Raw genomic sequence first — 15274 nt, 5'->3', positions numbered from 1 at the left:
ACCTAAATATAGAAAAACAACCTAAAAGTTTATAATTCTTCAAAAATCAACTTATCATGCTTGATTCCCTAAAGTCTTAAAGTTTAAACAATCAATGCATAAATGCCTATGTTTTAATTCAAGACATATCAATAAAAATCATAAATTAATTAAAATTCATTCTAATAGTGATATGAGTAATTCACGTGAGAATAAGACAAAATTCAGGGGTTTCTAATGATGATATAAGAGACCCCCCACACTTAAGATGTACATTGCCCTCAATGTACAAAGATAGATATAGTGGAAAATATAGATAAATAATCATAAGATAGGGAGAGGGGTGAAACTTCCTGAATGATGAATGAATTCCTTGAATTGGAGTTATAGAGAATAATCGGCCAAGGAAATGATGAGAGTGGACGAGAATACTATGGTGGTGGTAGAGGTTCAGTAGTCCATAAATCCTGCGCCAACAGAATATTATATCTGGTGGTAGCTATGGTCGTGGTCGAGTAGGACATGGAAGTCGTGGAGAACCTTTGCAGTGGAGTTTTAAGTTCGTATGCGATGATGAGCTTTGGAGCTCTTTATAACTGTGATAGAATCAGGAACTTTTTAGGAAATATAATGGAGCCAAATTACTCGTAATGAAATAGCCGAAAATAAAAATTGTAAAAACTCATGATAAAATAGTATTAAAAGGAAATAAAAAAGTAATTTCAAAATATAAAGATAAAGATGAAATAAACAATAGGTGTTTATAGAGAAATTAGGGCACACGGCCGTGGGCCACGCCAGTGTGCCTTCATTGCAGGCCGTGCGTTTCGTGGTTTTCGAAATTTGGTACATTGGTGTACACGGCCATGTTGCACGGCCGTGTCAATCTTCGTTAGCTTCTCCCACGCCCGTGTATACAGGTACACGCCCGTGTTATTTTGATTAGCTCGACCAGGGTCGGTGGGCACGGTCGTGTCGCTCACCAGTATTACTTTGGCAGGATTGCCCACGGCCATGTCACACGGCCGTGGCAGCTTTATCGGATCCCTTGTTGAGGAAACATTTTTGCTCTATTTTCACACGGCCGTATCGCATGGCCGTGTTGCATCCTGTGGTATGTGCATGGCTTACGGCACGCCCGTGTGCCTGGCCATGTGGTTCTAAAAATCCTGTGTTTAGTGACTCGGTTAGTGAATTAGATGTGAAAAACTAGAATATAAATAAATCATTACTGTTAGTGCTCGGGTTACCTCCCGAGAAACGCTTATTTATAGTCTAAGCTTGACTTACCTCTCTGGTGTGTGAACATGGTTGCTTGAGGAGTTTACACTCCTTAACCTTGCTGTCAACTTTATCAATATAAGGTTTAAGATGAGTATTGTTTACCTTAAAAGTTCTGAATTTGGGGTGAATTACCTTGACTGTACCATATGGGGAAATACTGAGTACCATGAGAGGAATTTCTTCATTAGGTTCAGAAGTGGTAATGTGAGGATCTGCTGCATCTAGTAGTACTTTGTCTCCAACCTTAATCTGATTTGGTGATGTATTGAGCTTGTCCTGGCTTAGTTTTGGTTTATCGGGTGTTCTCGGTTTTTGTATCCGCCATTCATCTAGTTCCTCGATTTGTAGCCTTCGTTCTTCATAGATAGGTCCTTTGTTGTTGCTTGAACATGGCTCGTGTAGGTTCTTCGAACTTATTTTCTGCAAAGTAGGTTGCACCACATGGTCAGTTTTAGTAGAATGATTTATACAACCACCTTTAATTTTTGATGTGTTACTCGAATTATGAGCTTGAAGGGTGATTGTTTCGTCTCCCACACGAAGTGTGAGTTCACCTGTGCCAACATCAATTATCATTCTTGCGGTCGCTAAAAAGGGCCTCCCTAAAATTGAAGGAACATTACTATCCTCTTCTATGTCTAGAACAACGAAATCAACTAAGAATATAAATTTGTCAATTTTAACGAGTACATCTTTAATAATTCCCCCTAGGAAATCTGATTGTTTTATCGGCTAATTGAATGCTCATCCTAGTTTGTTTGGGTTTCCCAAGACCTAGTTGTTTAAACATTTTGTAAGGCATGACATTAATACTAGCCCCTAAATCAGTCAAAGCATTATTAACATCTAGGCTACTAATTAAATAGGGAATCGTAAAACTCCCTGGATCTTTTAATTTGTTGGCCAGCTTATTCTATAGTATGGCTGAGCAAACCGCATTCAGCTTCACATGTGATGCCTCATCCAACTTCTGCTTATTTGTTAAAAGCTCCTTTAAGAATTTGACTGCATTTGGCATCTGCGAAAGAGCTTCAATAAACGATAAGTTAATACGTAGCTTCTTTAATAATTTAAAGAATTTACCAAATTGTTCTTCTGTGCGATCTTTCCTTGTCGTGTTTGGGTATGGCACACAAGGTTTGTACTCTTTACTTACCAGTTCCTGGTCATTGTAGTCCACCTCACCCTTACCTTTACTTACCACTATTTCTTGCCTCGGTTCCGGTTCAGGTGCAACCAACCTTTCCTCATCTTGAATGATAATTTCATTGATTTGCTCCCTTGGGTTAGATTCAGTGTTACTCGGAAGCTACCTTGTGGTCGTTTAGATATCAATTTAGCGAGCTGACCTATCTGAGTTTCGAACCCTTGAATTGACGCTTGTTGATTTTTAAGTGCTGTCTCTGTATTCTAAAAATGAGTTTCTGACACTGAAATGAATTTTATGAGCATCTCCTCAAGGTTCTGCTTTTTCTCTTGTTGGTAGGGTGGTTTTTGGAAGCATGGAGGTGGTGGTGGTCATTGATTCCCTTGGCCTCTCCATGAAAAATTTGGGTGATTCCTCCATCCTGTATTGTAAGTATTGCTATAAGAATTATTTTGAGATCGAGGATTATTACCCATGTAATTTAACTGCTCGTTTTCTATGTTGTGGCCATAGGGTGGGTATTCTGGATTGCTCGATCCATCTCCACTTGCTTCACACTGCACCACTAGGTGAACCTCTGAAGAACTAAAAAAACCATCAATTTTCTTATTCAAGAGTTCTACCTGATTAGAGAGCATGGTGATCGAATTGACGTTATAAACGCCGGCTGCTTTTGTTGGCTTTGTCCTCATGACTTGCCACTGATAATTATTCAGTGACATCTCTTCTATAAATTCATAAGCATCTTTAGGTGTCTTATTATTGATGGTTCCGCCAGCGGCTGCGTCGATCATCTGTCAAGTCAAAGGATTCAGGCCATTATGAAACGTTTGAACCTGTAGCCAAAGTGGTAACCCATGGTGAGGGCACCTTCTCAAAAGGTCCTTGTATCTCTCCCATGCATCGTAGAGTGTTTCTAAATCCATCTGCACAAAAGAAGAGATATCATTACACAATTTGGCTGTTTTAGCCAGCGGAAAATATTTTAATAAAAAATTTTCGGTCATTTGTTCCCAAGTAGTGATTGACCCTCGTGGTAACGAATTCAACCACTGTTTAGCTTTGTTTTTCAATGAAAAAGGGAATAACTGAAGGTGAATGACATCATCAGAAACGCCATTAATTTTAAATGAGCGTTGGAATCTTCGTCCTGCAAACCATCAAATTGAACAAATTACTGTATCATTTGAATTGTGTTAGGTTTCAGTTCAAACTGAACAATGGGTCTAACTATGCTCGATTCAGTTCCTGTTAAAGAAGGTTTAGCATAATCATACATAGTACGCAGAGCAGGATTCTGATTAACAGCAATCGCAGAAGTAGCGGATTTTCTTGGTTTTCAGCCATCTCCTCGATTGTGGTTGAAGTATCGTCCTCTTGCTCTTCCTCTGTGTATCTTAAGCTTCGCCTTATTTCTCATCGGTTTCTGCGAACTGTGCGATCGATCTCACTATCAAACAGTAATGGTCCTGACGGGTTTCTTCTGGTCATACTCTAGGAAAACCTGCCAGGAGCGAATAAAAGAAAAATTAAAAAAGAAAATAAAAATTTAAATTGCAAATAAAGTAGAATGGCTAAAGTAATAAAAATTGAGTGTTCCTAATATCCTAGTTCCCCGGCAGCGGCGCCAAAAACTTGATACGTGATATTCACGACAGGTTTTTAAATTTAAAATTAATCGTTCTTGAAACTAACTATTATCACGATGAAGGCAAGTGTACCTATCGAACAGTAGTATAACTTTAGCAAGACCGGATTGTCGAATCCAAAGGAACCAAAAGTACTAGTAATTACTTTCTTTTTATTATCTAGCCTAAAAATTAAGGGATTTATTTATCTAAATTAATTAACTAAACTAAGAGTCCACAGAGAGAAATTGGGAAAACTTTTGGGAAAATTCAATTGATTCAAACAATACGCAAGGAAAAATCCACTTAGACTTCAATTGTTATTTGACTATACTACAGCAAAATAGGCTTTTAGCGGCACATTTAGCGGCGTTTTAAGCAAAAACGCCGCAAAAGTTGTACATTAATGGTGCCAATAATAAAATGCCGCAAAAGATTAGAGTTATAGTGGCATTTGTGACAAAAACGCCACAAAAGGTCAAGAATTAGCGGCGTTTATGAAACAAACGCCGCAATAGATCGAGAATTAGCGGCGCTTTTTAGAAAATGCCGCTAAAGATAAAGCATTAGCGGCGTTTTTTAAAAAGAGCGGCGTTTTCCCAAAAGCGCCGCTAAAGAAAATTAGTTTTTAAAAGAACAAAAGTTGAACATTGCGACATCCTTTTGTTTAGAAGATCGATCTTTAGCGGCGTTTTAAAAAGCACCGCTAAATGATAAGCATTAGCGGCATTTTCTGAAAAGCGCCGCAAAAAATAGTTGACCAAAACGACGTCGCCATTTATTTAGAAGATCGATCTTTAGCGGCGCTTTTTGAAAAACGCCGCTAAAGATGGAGCATTAGAGGCGCTTTCTAAAAAATGCCGCTAAAGATCACCTCAAAAGAATCATTTTATTTTAGGATTTAAGGTTTAATGTCTATGGTTTGGGGTTTTAGGGTTTATGATATAATGTTTTATTATTTTGTGATTAGAGTTTTGAGTTTAGGATTTATTGTTTTATGGTTATGGTCTTAGTATTGTTAATGGTTTTAGGGGTTAGGCTATTAGGGTTTAAGGGTTTAGGGTTTTTGATAAAATGACAAAAAATAAATTTATTTTAGAGTTTAGATAAGCAATAAAATTCCTTTTTAATTATCTTTGTCCCTTGTAATATATATTTAGGGTTTAAGGTGATGTTAGTCTAAGATCTAGGGTTTATGATTTGGGGTTTAGGGTTTGGGGTGTGGGGTTTATGATTTAATTTTTAGGGTTTGGGGATAAATATAGTGAACTACATAACTTGTGTATCTTGGATTTTTTTATAATATAAATCTAAATAAGATAAATATAAATTATTATTTTAAAAAATAAATATATCAAGATAGGTTAAATCTCAAAAGCATACATGAACAAAGGTTTAGTGTACAATTGTATACATGAACTTTAATTTGATCTAGTTATTGTAAATTATTAACACAATTATTGATATAACATCATTTTATATTTAGGGTTAAGGATTTAGGCTTTATAATTTAGGGCTTAGAGTTTAGTGTTTATGGGATAGGGGTTAAAGGTTTAGGGTTATGATTAATTAGTGTTTTTTAATTTATATATTAAACGATTTCTTATATAATTGTAAAAGAGATAATATTAATTTAAATATTATATTAAAATTATAATTACAGTTTAAATTATTTAAGAGATAATAGATCAACTTTATATAAATGAAATGGTTTAAGATTTAATCTAAAAATATTTTGATATATTAAAAATAATTCAATTCAAATTAATTCCTCTACACTTAATTTATTTAAGTGAAATTTAAACTTAAAATTTCAAAGTTGTCATAGAATATAACAAATAAAAATGAAATATAAAAACTAAGAGATTAGTGGCGTTTATTTAAAAAACGCCGCAAAAAACATAGCAGTTTAACGAAAACGGCATCGTTTTAATTGGATATTTAGGGGACTAGCGGCGTTTTTTTGAAAAATGCCACAAAAAGCAAAAATGTATAACGTAAACGGCGTCGTTTTATATGGATATTTAGGGGATTAGCATAAAACGCTGCAAAAAATATAGTAGTTTAAAGGAAGCATCGTCGTTTTCATATATTTCAAGAGTAATATGGGTTTGAATCATAGTTGTATTAATTTTTTTTAAAAAAGGCAAATTATGCTATTATCCCATGTACTATATGTAAAATGTCTATTTAGTCCTTATATTTTAATTTGATTAGTTTTAGTCCCTGTATTTTTCAAATCGATCAATTTTATCGTTTGTACTTTTCAAAATTTAAAATTTTAGTCATGGTCACTCAAATGATAGCAATTATATATGTTTGGTTAAATTATGCTATTAGTCTTGGTATTGTGCGTAAAGTTGTAGGTTGAGTTCATGTTATCCAATTAGATTATTATTGGTCCCTATATATACTTTTAGAATTTTAAAATTTTAATTTTGACACAAATGACAACCATTAAATCCGTAACTGGCTTTTTGTGAGTAATATGTTTGCTACATTAGATTTTAGAAATAGCAAAACTTAATGAATTTAATAGCTACCATTTAATTAATACTACAATTTTAAATTTTGAAAATTACAATGACTAAAAATAACAAAATGAAAGTAAAAGGACTAAATCCACAACTTACATATAATTCAACAACTAATAGAAAAAATAATAATTAAAAATATTTAACTTGTTTATATTTAAAAATTAATAAATATCAAATGAAAATAACATGTATATATTTATAAAAAAATTAAAACAATATCATTAGGTTTAAATAAATTTACGTTAAGTATTTATAAAGATGAAAAAATTCAAGTAAAATTTAATTGGAGATTTAAGGGATTAGCGGCGTTTTTCAAAAACGGCATTTTAATAAAATATTTAGGGTTTTAATTGGGCATTTTTAAAAAGCGCACAAAAAACATAATTGTTTAACTTGAACGGCGTCGTTTTCCTTTCCAAAATGTTTTCTTCTTTCTCATGCCCGACACCCATTCCCCCCAACCCAAAATAGATTTCCCCAATTCTTTAATTTCTTCTAATCCCTAAATTTCCCCCAAAAGAATCAGCAGACACGGTTAAGACTCATTGTCGAGGTAACATACATCTGACTTGAATCGCTTTTCTATTTTGGAGGTTACTCATTTGCTTCATCGGAGTGTAAAATTTCAGGTAAGTTGTTCTTTTATTTGAGAACAATTTATTTCTTCTTTGTTTAACCTATGGGTTTTGGAGAAATTTCAAATCTATCTTTTTACTTGGGTCCGGAAACCAGGCTAGGTAAGGAGTGTTAGATAATGTTTGAAGCAATTTACAATCGAATTCATATATTGATTTCCACTCTTAATTTTTTTTTCATACTATAGCAAGCAATTTTTTGTTTATATGGGTTATTGATTAAACACATGAGTTTTTGTTCTATTAAAATTAAGATATTTTAAATAAAGAAATTGAATATATTTGTTTTTTTACGGTTTTTTTATTTGATTAAACTATATATATATTGTTTTGGAACACATTCAGTGTATGTGTTTTGTAATGGTATGGCTTTGAAGGTGATTCAATCGATAATTGGATAAATGCATGCTGCCAAGATATATGCATATATAATATTAGTCTATTATTTCTTTAAGATATCGCAAACATATATACAAGGGTTTATAGATTTTGATATATTTTAAGTATTGTTTTAGGTGATCTACCTTATTTGGTGACTTAATTTCTTACCTTTTTTTTCTTTTTCTTTATGATTTGCATATTTGGTGACTTATTTGGTGACTTAATTTAACTTGGCAGGCATAAAACAAGGCTACATATTGGGCAATTAGTGAAGGACACTTCGGCTAAACTTAAACAAGCTAGTGAAACAGATCACAGTGCCAAAATTAGTGTAAGTTCGGGATGATAAACTTGGTGTTTTCCATTCATATTGGGCAATGTTATTGTCTGCATGATATTATATCAACCTTGTGGCTTAAAGTCTGGTATACTTTGGCAGGTTGGTTGGCCTACTTCATTGCCTACAAGTGAGAAGGAGCCATTTGTGAAAAGTGTACTACGAGAGAAGGTAACCTGAATCTACATTACTCGTACTTAGGTGTAAATGTTAGATACTTGTATGTGTCGTATGCGATATATTGGAAATTTTTAACTATATTTGGAGGATCCTTGAAGAGTCCGAACAACACACCTTTGTGTTTTATTCATTTTGAAACATACTTGTCCTCAGCACCAGTCCTTCAAATCTGGTTTAACTGTTGTGTTTATGCAGTTTTATTGATGATGCATGTAACAAAGGAATACCCGTGATAATCTTAACAGCCTACGTAGAAGTGGAGAAAAAACTGCTCGGTATGTCCTAGTGAAATCCAATACTATGCTATGCATCATTTCTTGGCTATAAAAGATGTAATTCCACCATTTTCCCTTTACTTGTGTCTAATAGAAACGCCATAAGCTAACCTAACCCTCTCTCTTTCTCTCTATTTCTTTTAGCTCCCCTCATCATCATCATTATCATCTTGTATGCAACTGCAATTGCATGATGTAAACTTGTTAGCTTTCTTACTTTACCATACACACAAACAAAATAGTCTCTGTCTTTATATATATATACATATATATAGAAAGTACAGGTTCTTTCTTGTTCTGATGCATTCAAGGGTAAAATATTAGTATCTAATTGCAGCTTTTTGGCATATCCTTTTAAGTCGATAACAGCTAGTTGTTGCTATGTTTGGAATAAGCTATTTTAAACTTCCACAAGCATATGATTAAGGGTATGTCTTTTGAGGTTTGATTTTTCATTTTTTTTATCATTCCTAGTGATGATATACTGCAGATTCTGTTATTACAATGCCTTCAAAGGGGATGATTTGATTGATAGAAATCTCATTACTTGTTATTATTGGTTTTCCACTCCAACTAAAAGCACTCTCTCAAGTATATGCATATATTATGGATTACCATATAAATAGTTTTTGCTTTCCCACAAGATTGAAATTTAAAAAAAAAAATTACTTTGAAAAGTTATAAAAGAAAGTCTTTTTTAAGTCTTCCTAAAATCATTGTTATATGGCCTCTTTCATTTTCATTGTTAGTGTTTGCACCATTGAAAGCTTTCCTTTTATTTCCTTCTCAATACCTCAAAAATATTGATGGCTTAAGCTAATGTATTTAACTTCAAACACTTACCAGATTGCTAGAGTTCAAGATGCTTTGTTGACTGCTTGCAAGCTTGCTAATGTTTTCCCATCTGTGTCAGCTTATGTCATTTTGTTACTTCACAAGCTAAAGTTAGCTATTATTGATTCTTACAATTTTTAACTACTTATGAATTTTACTATCTGATTTTGATGGAAGTAGACCTGACAACTTGTGTACCCATCTGTGTTCATTCGTTTTTCTCATGATGTGGTCATGTTTAAATTATTTTATATTCTTATAAAATTTGATACATAAATAATTTGTATTATATACAATATGCAATATTTTTGTTTTCATGTTATAATTATGTTATTTGCTTGTATCATGGCATAATATAGCAAGTAGCCGTATTATGGCAGATAACATTCATTTTTCAGCTTGATTCATTTCTCTCTATAATTAAATTAGCTTATTTGGGAAAATTAGAATCCATTATCTGGTTTTGATGTCTTTTAGGAATTCAGATGAGGTTAACCCAAAATATCTATGGCATATATACAAAGGCATATCATATTTTTCTTTTGATTCCTGCTTCACTAAAAAAAAAACACTTTCTGTTTGGACCAGATTTAGCATCAGTTATTGCTTCCTGCTCCTCCTGCAACTATTGGTTCAACTGAAGCTGCCATTTAATCTTCGAATTAATATTTGGTACTGATATTGATAAAGTTTTTATATTTGCTTAAACTGAAATATATTTGGTGCTACCCTTATAATCTTACATTTGTTCTAGGTACTATCGAGCACCTGAATTAATATTTGGTGCAACTAAATACACCACAACCATTGACATCTGTTCTAGGTACATGTTTCATTGCTAAATTTTTTTCCTTATTTCTATGCATTTTCAGTTTAACTTACTTAACAAATTCTACTTTTTTTACTCCAGCCTCTGTTTGCTGGTGAGAGTGGAGTAGACCAAGTTGTTGAAATTATTAAGGTACGTTTTACTTGAAAATTCTAATCAATAATAGTTTTATTATGATTATTTTGGAAAAATTAATATTTTGGGGCTGCGATTTTGTATGGATTTAATTACTGGTTGTGTTTGGAGCAGAACTATTTTGTTTCCAAATTATTTTTAAATTTTTTTGAAAATATTTATAAATTAGTTACACTATAATAAGATTTTAATTTGATATGTTTTCCTTTTTAATTGAACTCAAATAATTTCACTCAATTTTATTTGATACAACTCAAATTTAATTTTACTAAAATATTACTTAACTCAAATTTTTTCATTCAAAAAATTACTTATCAAAAAATAAAACTCAGTTGATTCAATGGAATACTCGCTGATGATTGCATTAGAAAAGTTGGAAGTATGACAAACTTGCCTATATCATAGACATTTTTAGTAGTAACGACGGTAATTGTACAAAATCATGGACTCTAGGAACAACCCAAAAATTAAACTTATGGTAGCCATCATTTTCTGCTCCAAATTGATGAGCTTCATACAACAGAGAGATGAAAAGTGAAGTTGTATAAATATTTTGTTATCTTTTATTTTATTTTCAAATTACCTAATTAAATTAAATTATATTTAAAGTTTCATTTTAAATATTTTATTTTTTTGAATCACAAAAATAATTTTAAATATTTTATTTTAAATATTTTATTTTATTTTAACATTACCTAATTAAATTAAATCGTATTTAAAGTTTTATTTTAAATATTTCATTTAATTTGAATCACGAAAAATAATTTCAATGTTTTATTTTATTTTAACATTACCTAATTAAATTAAATTGTATTTAAAGTTTTATTTTAAATATTTCATTTAATTTGAATCACGAAAAATAATTTCAAATTTTATTTTATTTTATTTTAACATTACCTAATTAAATTAAATTGTATTTAAAGTTTTATTTTAAATATTTCATTTTTTGAATCACGAAAAATAATTTCAATATTTTATTTTATTTTAACATTACCTAATTAAATTAAATTGTATTTAAAGTTTTATTTTAAATATTCTATTTTATTTCACTTTAATTTAACCACTAAAAATATTTTGTTTTCTTTAATTTTATTTTCAAATTACCTAATTAAATTAAATTTTATTTTCAATTTTATTTTGACAACTCACATAATTTACTTAATTTACATAATACATAACTTACATAATTTAAAGTTCAATTTCATAACTTACATAATTTACATAACTTACATAATACATATCTTACATAATACATGACTTACATAATTTAAAGATCAAATTTCATAACTTACATAATTTACATAAAATTAACACACATGGAACTATATCCTAAAATTTAAATATTAAAACAACTATAACATGGAACTATATCCTAAAAGTCAAATCACAATAATACATTTAAATAATTGTATATATATTACTTTATGTCGTACATAATACATAACTTACATAATTTACATAACTTATAATACATAAATATATATCATATCATAACTTACATAACTTAATTGTACTTATAAATAAACAACTTACTCGTGTAACTTATTGTCAACTTTAGACTTCAAGAACAACAAAATGGATAGGAGTTTGTTGAATTTGTCAGTGGTAAGCAACGAATATCGAAATGGAGTTCAAACTTTTCTAAATTTTGCATTTCAAAACGCAAGCCAAGAGAATATGATTCTATGCCCGTGTAAGAGGTGTGGCAACATCAATTGGCATTTTTGTGAAGTTGTCTATGAGCATCTCATTGTTGATGGCTTTATTCGGGGGTATAAAAAATGGATTTTCCATAGAGAGTGTACATCTAGTGGAACTTCTTCAACGATTAATCCGACTTATCCTGATACTGCTTACCATCAATATGCTAGACAAGATAACATGGAAGGTATGTTACGGGATGCATTTAATATGCACAGTCATGGTGAGCAATCGTTTCCAACTGAATTTTTTGCATCCGATGATTGTAATATTGGTGGAAATGTTTTTTGGGAAACGGGAACAAGTGCACGTGATGATGAGCCAAATGAAGAAGCGGCAAAGTTCTAAAATTTACTTCATGAAATGAACGAAGAACTTTACGAGGGTTCAAAATATTTGAAATTGTCCTTCTGTATTCGTTTATTTCACTTAAAATGTTTCGGAGGGTGGACCGGAAACTCTTTTACAATGCTGCTAGAGTTTTTGAGAGAGATGTTTTCGTTTGCAAAAATTCCCCAGTCTTGTCAAGATATGAAGAGACTAATAAAAGATTTGGGCCTTGGGTATGATAAAATTCATAGTTGCCCAAATGACTGCATGTTGTAGTGGGGTGATCAGAAGAACCAACAGTCTTGTCATGTTTGCGGTAAGTCTCGTTGGATAATTGGAAATACAGAAGATGTGAATGCGGATGAAGGTGGGGCACAGTTAAGAAAGAAGCCAGTCAAGGTCTTGCGATATTTTCCCCTAATACCAAGACTTCAAAGGCTTTTCATGTCATCAAAGATGGCCGATTCTATAAGGTGGCATAATGATCAACGAACCGATGATGGATTATTAAGGCATCCAGCTGATTCTTTAGCTTGGAAATCATTTGACAGTAAATTTCTAAGCTTTGCAAGTGATCCTCGGAATGTGAGGCTTGGGCTAGCAGCTGACGGCTTTAATCCTTTTAAAATCATGAGTACTTCGTACAGTACTTGGCCTGTAGTGCTTGTTCCTTACAATTTTCCTCCATGGATTTGCATGAAGCAATCTTCATTTATTTTATCAATGATTATCCCTGGAGAGAAAGGTCCTGGAAATGATATTGGCATCTATTTGCAGCCACTTATTGAAGAGTTAAAACAATTATGGTCGGGTGTTGAGACCTATGATGTATTAAAAAATGAGAACTTTAATTTACGTGCAGCTTTATTGTGGACAATTAATGATTTCCCGGCTTATGCTAATTTATCGGGTTGAAGTACTAAAGGACGTTATGTCTGTCCTTGTTGTGTTGCACAAACTTGTTCGAAGTGGTTGTATAATGGGAAGAAGTTCTCTTACATGGTCCATCGTCGGTGGTTAGATGGAAATCATAAATTTAGATTTCAGAGAACTCTATTTGACGGTACTGAAGAGTATAGAGGAGCTCCTGAGCAGACCGTTGGATCTGAAATCTTGTTTATGTTAAAAGGTATAAACTTTAGTTACGGGAAGATGAATCAACCACCTAACACGCAAACAAAGAGAAGATCGAGGGATGAATCTGATGATGAATCTGACGAAGAGGATGATCCTAATGAGGTAGACTTGTGGAAAAAAAAGGAGTATTTTTTTTAGTTGCCTTATTAGGAGCACAACATTTTACGCCACAATCTTGATGTCATGCATATTGAGAAGAATGTCTGTAAGAACATAATTGGGACTATTTTGAATGTCGATGGAAAATCAAAAGACAATCTTCAGAGTCGACTTGATTTAGTTGACATGAGAATTCGGCGTGATCTTCATCCTCAAGTACTTCCGAATGGGAAATATCGGTTGCCACCTTCTATTTTTTCAATGTCAAAGGAAGAGAGAGGTGTTATGCATGGTGTTGAAGGATATAAAGGTCCCAGATGCGTATCCGTCAAATATATCTCGATGTGTGAGTCTTAAAGATTGAAGATTATATTCATTAAAATCACATGATTACCACATCTTGATGCAAGATTTACTCCCAGTTTCTTTACGGTGCTGCATGAAAAAAATGTGACGTCCTGTATAATTGAACTATCCAATATAATGAAAGCTATTTGTGGCAAAGTTTTGGATGTTGAAGAACTTGAGAAAGTACAGGATCGAGCCACTTTGACTTTATGCAATTTGGAGAAGATCTTTCCACCTTCCTTCTTCACTATTATGGTGCACTTGGTAATCCATCTCCCTCACGAAGCAATACTTGGTGGACTGGTTTTTTATCGATGGATGTATCCTATAGAAAAGTGCTAATTTATTTGTCAAGTATTTATTCATTCGCCTCTATACATTTAGTTACAACTTTTAATAAATATTGTATATCATGTTTAGGTTCCTAAGCAAATTGAAGTCTTATTGTCGCAATAAGCGTTATCCAGAAGGATCAATTGCTGAAGGCTACTTGGCAGAGGAGTGCATGACCTTCTGTTCTAGATATTTAGAAGATGCTGAAACATGATTGAATAGACCAAATAGAAATGCTGGGCTCAATGATCATAACTTGGCCGAAACTTATTTATTCCAAAGTTATGGAGAACCAATCGACAAAGTTGAAATTGTAGAATTAGATGATATATCGTGGATACAAGCACATCGATATGTACTTTTTCACCAAGATTCAGTTGAACCGTTACGCAAGTAAGTTCTAAAATTTCCTCACATATTCGTCGTTTTGATTTGTTTATCTTCTAACCAATTAAACTTGTTTTTTAACATAGTGAGTACAAACAAATTTTGAGATCTCGTGCACGCTCTCGAAGATTACAACATCGAGAGATTAATAAGTTATTCACAGAATCTTTTCATGAATGGTTAAGCCAAACGGTATGTAACTAAAGTTAATAAGTTACATATAATCGCAAAATTTAGTTAATCGAATAAGAATGTTTTTATGTAATACATTTATAATTACTTAATTTACTTTCGATTCAATAGGTTTAAAGTGGGAGGGACGTCAATGACGAAATTAAATGGCTTTCCCAAGGTTCGAACTGAATAATAAAAAAATATAGTGCCTTCCTCATCAATGGATACAAATTTCATACAAAATATCGCGAGAGAATGAGGAGAACTCAAAATTGTGGAATTGTTGTTAATTCTTCAATTACAAGTTATGCTAGTGCTAGGGATAGTAATCTGGTTGAGGGTAATGTGGAGTATTACGGACTTCTTACCGATATTATTGAATTGGATTATTATGGCAGATGGAAAGTTGTCTTATTTCGGTGTGATTGGGCTGATGTTAATACTGCTCGCGGAATTAAAAAAGAGCAATTTGGTTTTACAATGGCTAATTTCTCTCACTTGATTCACACTAGACAACAATTGATGGACGAGCCATATGTATTTTCTTTTCAAGTCAAACAAGTTTTTTATTTGAAAGATCTAAC

The 15274-nt window shown here is 32.4% G+C and overlaps 1 non-coding gene across 1 annotated transcript; it reads left to right on the top strand.

Annotated features, from left to right (window-relative positions):
• The first annotated feature begins 3262 nt into the window (after positions 1–3262).
• Positions 3263–3369, top strand: LOC128281116 (small nucleolar RNA R71). The gene has a single exon (XR_008271331.1). It is a non-coding gene; the product is annotated as a small nucleolar RNA R71 (small nucleolar RNA).
• The last annotated feature ends 11905 nt before the right edge of the window (positions 3370–15274 follow it).

The sequence above is a fragment of the Gossypium arboreum genome, chromosome 9 (genome assembly GCF_025698485.1).
Source record: "Gossypium arboreum isolate Shixiya-1 chromosome 9, ASM2569848v2, whole genome shotgun sequence".
Lineage (NCBI taxonomy): Eukaryota > Viridiplantae > Streptophyta > Magnoliopsida > Malvales > Malvaceae > Gossypium > Gossypium arboreum.
The sequence above is the reverse complement of the archived record's forward strand: the minus strand, read 5'-3'. Positions and strand labels throughout refer to the sequence as shown.